The sequence below is a fragment of the Hipposideros armiger genome, unplaced genomic scaffold (assembly GCF_001890085.2).
Source record: "Hipposideros armiger isolate ML-2016 unplaced genomic scaffold, ASM189008v1 scaffold_1508, whole genome shotgun sequence".
Taxonomy (NCBI): domain Eukaryota; kingdom Metazoa; phylum Chordata; class Mammalia; order Chiroptera; family Hipposideridae; genus Hipposideros; species Hipposideros armiger.
In genome coordinates, this window is record NW_017732858.1 from 73189 (window position 1) to 81402 (window position 8214).

At 36.9% G+C, this 8214-nt stretch overlaps 1 pseudogene; it reads left to right on the forward strand.

Moving 5' to 3' along the window:
- Positions 1 to 3298: 3298 nt before the first annotated feature.
- Positions 3299 to 3948, forward strand: LOC109377693 (14-3-3 protein zeta/delta pseudogene; annotated as a pseudogene).
- The last annotated feature ends 4266 nt before the right edge of the window (positions 3949 to 8214 follow it).

Below are 8214 nucleotides of genomic sequence, written 5' to 3' on the forward strand. Positions count from 1 at the left end.
TACATTTTTTTGGCACCCTTGTAGTTTGAAATCAGAAAGTGTGGTGCATCCAACTTTGTATTTCTTTTTCAAGAGATCTTCGAATATCCTGGGTCTTCTGTGGCTGCATATGAATTTTAAAATTGATTTTTCTATTTCTGTGTGAAATACAGTGGAATTTTTATATAGTTTGTATTGAATTTGTAGATTGCTTTGGATAGTATGGACATTTTAAGAATATCAATTCTTCCAATTCATGAACATGGATATCTTTCTATTTCTTTGTGTCTTCTTTAGTTTCTCAAATGTTTTATACTTTTCATTGTACAGATTTTTTACCTCCTTGGTTAAATTTATTCAAAAGAATTTTATTCTTTTGATGCTACTGCATGCAGTTGAGATTGTTTTCTTAATTTCTTTTTTGGATAATTCATTATTACTGTCTAAAAATATAACTTATTTTTGTATATTAATTCTGTATCATGAAACATTAGTGAATTCATTTATTAGTTCTAATGTTTTGGTTGGCGTCTAGCCAGAGCAATTAACCAATAAAAAGAAATAAAATGTATCCAATTCAGAAAGGAATATGTTAAACTGTCTCTGCAGATGGCGTGATTATTTACATAGAAAACTGTAAAGGCCAGACTTTTCACGGTAACTCATTTCTGGCTCTATGGTCTCTCCCATGTTATTCTCCTATTTCTTCCATTTCTTCAACCCATGAGAAACTGTGGGGTTGGAAAATTAATTTTCCTCCCACCTTCTAAGTTCTTCTGGTTGGACTAATAAACAAATTAACATGAGACATATTAACAGGAGAAAATGTCCAAATTTATTACATGTGTACACATGAGGGTTACATAAGAATATGAAACCCCACAGCAGATTGGGCAGTTAGGATTTTGATTAATTGGGTCTTGGTAGGTTGCTCTCTGTCTATGACACAATTGCTTATATTAAATTATAGTTATCTATGATGTATCTCCCTTCCTGGAGCAGATCTTCTATCTAAATTCTTTTAGGCAGTTAGAAGAAAGGTCAAAGGTTATTTTTGAGTCTTTTTTTTTTAAGATTTTATTGGAGAATTGGGGGAGGGGAACAGCATTGGGGAATCGGGGAAGGGGAACAGACAAGTGCTGTTCTTTTGTTCTTCAGTCTAGCTGTGGAGGACATCACTTCACTGGCCCATGTTGTTATTATAATTATTGTGCTCTTCCCAGGTAAGGCAATTGCTTGCTGGCCATTGTATGGCCACTCACGGCAGCTCACAACAGCTCACAAAAGCTCACGCCAGCTGCCGGCCAGCCCCACTGCAGCCTAAGCTGTTGCTGGCAACTCATGGCAGCCCAGCTCCAGGTCAAGCTGTTGTTCACCATCTTAGCTGTAGAGGGTACAGCATCACTGGCCCTAAAGTGAGATCTGAACCGGGGCCCTGCTGCCAACTCCTAACCAACACACCACTTGGCCAGTCCAAGTCTTTGTTTTTTAAAAGCAACCATCTTAAAATAATACCTCAAAAGGCATATTTTGGCATGGCATGCTCTGCTTCCTCTTAAAACTATCACCTGTATTCTTGGGTTCATCATCTTCTTGCTTTCCATTTTATATCATTTTTAAACTACTATATGTTTCCATGAAGAGTAGATGATTTTAATTGTTTTAACTTTAGTAAACAGGATATTGTACTATATTTAATAATTTAGGATAGTTTTCACTAAATAATGTGATGTTAACGTTCATAAACAGTGTTGCTATAACTTGTTCAATATGATTGTTGTTGCATATTCTATGACAAACATGCACAATTAATTCACCTACTCTCCAGTCAATTATCATATGAGTATTTTCTAGGGTTTTGCTATTGTGAGCAGCATTGTTATGAACATTCTTGTACATGTCTTTATATACATGAGTTTCTTTTGACTTTATATATAGGATTAGTATTAATGGTTCATAGGGCATGTCAATGACTAAACTTACAAGATAACACCATGGTGATTTTAGCATTTCACACTCCCACCAGCAATGTAAAAGAGATACCATGTGTATGTCACTTCCAATATGGGATGAAGTCAAGCTTTTCTAAATGTTGCCAATATAATGAGAGTGCAATGGTATCTTATAGTAGTCTTGATTTACATTGCCTTGACAATGGATGGGGTTCAAACATCTTTGAATATATTTACTAGCTGATGTGTTTCCTCTGCTGTAAAATGACTTTACATGTTTTTGCCCCATTGTTTTCTTTGAGTTATTGCTGCTTTACATACTTATTTGTTGGAGTTCTTTAGCTAGTTTTAATAAAAAATGTCATCCTGTGTTTACTGCTGATAATTTTTTCTCTTTTTTAACTTATGTTTTATAACTTATGTTTTCATTTAATATTATTTTTATGAGGCAATTTCTTAATTTTAGTATTGTCAAATATTGTCAGGAATTTTTGTGCCTAAAATATGTTCACCAATATGTTCTACTAAGATTTTCACAGTTTTGTTTTTAATATTCAAATCTTTAATCTATCTGGAAATGATTTTACTTTTGTGGATAGCAAGTGTTCCAGTTTCATTTATTGAATCCTCTCACCTTTCCTTACTGATAAAACAGAACACCTATGCTGTACCTAAAGTTCTTTGAATGCATGAGTCTAGTTCTTGGTTCTCTGTTCTATTCCATTGGTCAGTTTTCCATCCCTGTGCCAGTTACATAATATCTTTGTTATACTTCATTAAAAGCCCTTATAATTGATAAATAACCATGCAATGAATTGTTTATTTATATAGTGAAATACGAAACAACAGTCAAAATGAACGAATTACAGCTACATGCAATATATGCATGAACTCTAAAAATATATTACTAGTGAAAAAATTGCTAAATTCTTACATATAACATGGTGTACTTTTAAATAAAATTAAAAACAACTGAAAAACATATTTTTTATGAATACATATGAAAATAAATTACAGTAAAAATGTATAACTGCTCTTCCTCAGGCTTATGATTACAAAATTCATAAACATAATTTGCCACATTAAGATATTAAAAGAGAAAAACAATATGTTTATTTCAATTAGGTGCAGGGAAAGCATTTGATAAAATTTAACCTAAATTCATGATTTTAAAAAAACACCTCTTAGTAATTCATAAATAGATGAGAACTGATTAATCAGATACAAGTATCTTTGAAAAAAAAACACAGCAGAGACTGTTGAGTTCCCATCCGTTTTCTATCAACTACTCCAGACAGAACACATCCAGACATGGATAAAAATAAGTTGGAACAGAAGCCAAGCTAAGCAATATAATGGCATGGCAGCTGCATTAAGATTGTAACTGAGCAAGGAGGTGAATTATCCAATGCGGAGAGCAATCTCTCAGTTACTTATAAAAAATGTTGTAAGAAGCAGTAGGTCATTTTGGAGGGCCATCTCAAGCACTGAACTAAAGAAAGAAGGTGCTGAGCAAAAATAACACAACTCAAGACTACAAAGAGAAAACTGAGGCCAAGTTTAGAATTGCATCTACATTGATGTACTCTCTTTTTCAAAAGTTCTTGATCCTAATACTTCATAAGCAAAGAGCAAAGTCTTTTATTTGAAAATGAAAAGAGACAACTACCATTACTTGTTGGTGATAAGAAGGGGACTATGTATGGATCAATCACAAAAAGCACACAAAATAAGCTTTTCAAAGCAGCAAAAAATGAAATGCAACAGACTCATCCTATCAGACTGGGTCTGATCCTTAACTTCCCTGTGCTCTATTATGAGATGTGGACCCCAGTGAGAAAGCCTGCTCTCTTGCAAAAACAACTTTTGATGAAACTATTGCTAAACTTCACACATTAAGTAAAGAGTCACATAAAGACAACACACTAATAGTGCGATGATCAAGGGCAACTTTACTTTGTAGCTATCAGATACCGAAGGAGATAAAGCTGAAGAGGAGGAAAGTAGGAAAAATTGAGAGATTCAAGATGGCAGAGTAGAAAAACACTGTGCTTGCCTCATCCTGTGAACACATAAAAATTACAACTACATTATAGAGCAATCAACCTGGAGAACCATCTGAAGTCTAGCTGAACAGAAGTTTTATAACAAAGGATGTAAAAAAGAAGCCACGTTGAGACTGGTAGGAGGGGCAGAGATATGAAACAGTCTGGTCCACATCCATGTGTGGCAGTTGAAAATTGGGAGAGATACCTCGGCCACAGAGGTTCCCCACAAAGGAGTGAAGGACCCCAGCCCTCAACACCAGGCTCCCCAGCCTGGAGTACTGTTACCAGGAAGAGGAGCCCCCACAATTCATGGCTGTCAAAATCAGTGTGGATTCTGACCATCTGGGTGGGACAAAAGGCTGCAGGAATGCCAGACATCCTCTTAAAGGGCCCATGCAGGCACTCACTCTGGGCTCCAGCAGAGGGTCAGTGACTCTGGGGGCATTGGAGACATATGGGGAGAGAGTGAGTTGTGTAATTTTGAGGCAAGGACTAGAAGGACAGTCCCCATGTTCCCTGTGGGGAGCCTTCCTCCCATGCAGCCAGCAGGTGGGCGCCATCTTTTCTGAGTTGAGCCCACCACCACAGACAAAATCTGAATCTGGTTGGCCTGGTGAGCTCCACAGCTCCACCTTGCTGACTCCTGAGACCCTGCCTCACCCAACTGGCATATAGCAGGGTCTTTATCAGCAGCTGAACCTTACAGAAGCCACAAGGTGGTAGCAGGCCTCAGAATATCCTGGTTATTTGCAGAGCTACCCCAGGTGGTAGCTGTCCTCAGTTCACAGCATGGCCTCCTCCATGCACCACCAGGTTTCACACAGGCAGCGACTGACTGTGGATCACTCTGTAGCTCCTTCCAGATATTCCCTGGCAAGTCACAGGCATTGGCTGACCTGGGCCTGCACCAGAGTCCCTCTTAAGAAGACCTAGAACCAACAAACTTTGAGATCGGCTTCAGAGTACAGCAGAGCAGCACCCAATTAGCCCCACAAGCAGCACACACAAAGGGTGGTCTCAACAGGCACCAGAGCCTGCTTAGGGGGAATCCTGCTCCATGGGGTAACCCTCCTGCACATCAGCCTATAAGCTGTAGACATGTCTAAACCCCATAGCCAGTCATCCTGAGGGTCAATACCACCCACTGACATGCCAACAGCAATCAAGACTTAACTATAACAGGAGGGCACACACAACCCACACAAGACACACTCCTGAAGCCTGCTTCAGGTGACCAGGAAGACTGTGCCCTACACTGGGCCCCACGGGACACCTACTACATAAGGCCATCCTGCAAAATCAGGAGACATAGCAGCCCTACCTAATACATAGAAACTAAAACAGAGAAGCAGTCAAAATGTGAAAACAAAGAAATATACCCCAAATGAAAGAACAGGAGAAAACTTCAGAAAAAGAACTAAACAAAATGGAGCCAAGCAACCTACCGGAGATAGAGTTCAAAATAGTGGTTATAAGGATGTTCAAGGAACTTAGTTAGAACTTTAACAAAGAGATAGCAAGCATAAAAAAGAACATAGAAACCATAAAAAAGAACCAGTCAGACATGAAGAATATAATAACTGAAATGAAGAATGCACTAGAAGGAATCATCAGAAGGCCAGATGGAGCAGAGGATCAAATCAGCGATTTGGAATACAAGGTAACAGGCACACTCAATTGGAACAGCAAAAGGAAAAAAAATAATCCAAAAAAAAAAAAAAAACAACCAAGGATGGTTAAAGAGATCTTTAAGAAAATATCAAGTGTACCAAACTTCACATCACAGGACTACCAGAAGGAGAAGAGAGAAAGCAAAGGATTAAGAAAGATTTTGAAGAAATAATGACTGAAAACTTTCCTAACTTGGCATAGGAAATAGACATATAAGCCCAGGAAGCACAAAGGGTCTCAAAAATGATGAACCCGAACAGGCCCACACCAAGACATATTATAATAAAAATGGCAAAGGTTAACTATAATATGGCCTCAGGGATAGAAAAGACAGCCTGGGGAATATAATTAATAATGTTGTAAATATTTTTTAGGGGGCCAGATGGACTCATGTCTTGTTAGGGAGACCACTTCACAGACAGTGTAGAGGCCTGACCACCACACTGTATATCTGAAGCTGATGTTGAATAATATTGTCTGTCAACTATAATTTTATATACATATAGTCACAGTGTGTAGAGTATAGTGTGGGAATGGAGTCAATGGAATTGTAATAGATATGTATGATATCGGGAGTGGGAGGGCAGGGGATGGGGGAGGGGGGATGTCACTTTGTGAGGGGTGAAAAGGATAACTATTGCATTGTTTTGTACACCTGAACTAATACTAAAAAAAGAAAAAGAAAGTGAAAGGTTCCTCATTATTCTGCTTTCTAGGCTTAGACAGGCTGGTGTATGGATCTTCAGAATTTTTTTGTTGCTAATAATTATACCATATTATTGATAATCTGGGATTAAATGAAAAATCAAAGGGAAAAAAATGACAAAGGTTAAACACAAAGACAGAACCCTAAAAGCTCCAAGAAAAAAAGCAGTTAGTTACCTACAAGGGAGCTCCCATAAGATTGTCAGCTGTTTTCTCAACAGAAACTTTGCAGGCTAGAAGAGAATGGCACAAAAAATTCAAAGTGATTAAAAACAAGGATTTACAACCAAGAATACACTACCCAGCAAGGCTAGACTTTTAAATTGAAAGATAGATAAAAAGCTTCCCAGACAAGAAAAAGCTAGAGGAGTTCATCACCACCAAACCAGTATTACAAGGATTGTTAGAGAGACTTCTTTAAGATGGAAACAAACAAAAAGATAAAAAATATGAATAATAAAATGGTGATAACTACATATCTATCAACAATTGCTTTCAATGTAAGTGGATTAAATGCTCCAATCAAAAACATAGGGTGGCTGAATGGATAAGAAAATAAAACCCTTACATATGTTGCCTACATGAAACTCACTTCAGGTTGAAAGGTTGAAAGGCACACACAAACTAAAAGTAAAAGAATAGAAAAAGTTATTTCATAAAAATGGAAACAAACAAACAAAAAAGTCAACGTAGCAACACTTATACCAGACAAAATAAACTTTAAAACAAAGACTATAACAAGAGACAAAGAAGGACCCAGTAATCCCATATCCTGGTATTTATCCGAAGAAACCCAAAACATTGCTTTGAGGGGACATGTGCATCCATAAATTCATCGCAGCATTATTTACAATGGCCAAGATGTGGGGGCAGCCTGGATGTCCATCAATGGATGAATAAATAAAGAGGAGGTGGTACATATAGACAATGGAATATTGTTCACCCACAGAAGAGAATGGATTCTTGCCATATGTGGCAGCATGGATGGACCTGAAAAGTATTGTGCTGAGTGGAGTATGTCAGACAGAGAAAGACAGATGCAATGTGATTTTGTTTATATATGGAATCTAAAGGAAAAAATTAACAGCAAAACAGAAACAAACTCATAGATACAGAAAACATTTTGCTGGTTGCCAGATAGGAGGGGGTTGAGGGAGTGGGTGAAAAAGGGGAAGGGATTAAAAAGTACAAATTTGTTGTTATACAGTAGTCATGGGGATGTAGTGTATAGCATAAGGAATATAGTTATCATATTATATTACCTATGTATGGTGTCAGATGGGTATTAGATTTATTGGGGTGATAGATGGGAGGGGGGTTGTGGGGAAAGGTGTAAAAAGTGAAGGGATTAAAAAGTACAAATTGGTAGCTACAAAATAATCATGGGGATGTAAAGTAAAGCATAGGGAATATACTCAAATGTAGAGTAAAGTAAAGCAATGTAATAACTATGTATAGTGCCAGGTGGGTACTAGGCTAGTCAGGGGGATCACTTCTTAAATTATGTAAATGTCTAACCAGTATGCTATACACCTGAAATTAATATAAAATATTGAATGTCAACTACAACTGAAAAATTAAAAAGGACGGGAAAGTGAAGGGAGGTCCAAATTTCCAGGTATAAAACAAATAAATTATAGGAATGTAACATACAGCATAGGAAATATAGTTAATAATATCGTGATAGCATAGTATGGTATCAGATGGTTGCTGGATTTATCATGATGACCACTTCTTTAGGTATATAAATGTTGAATAACTATTGTGTATACCTGAAACTAATATAATACTGCATGCTAACCATATATATATATATATATATATATATATATATATATATATATATATATATATATATA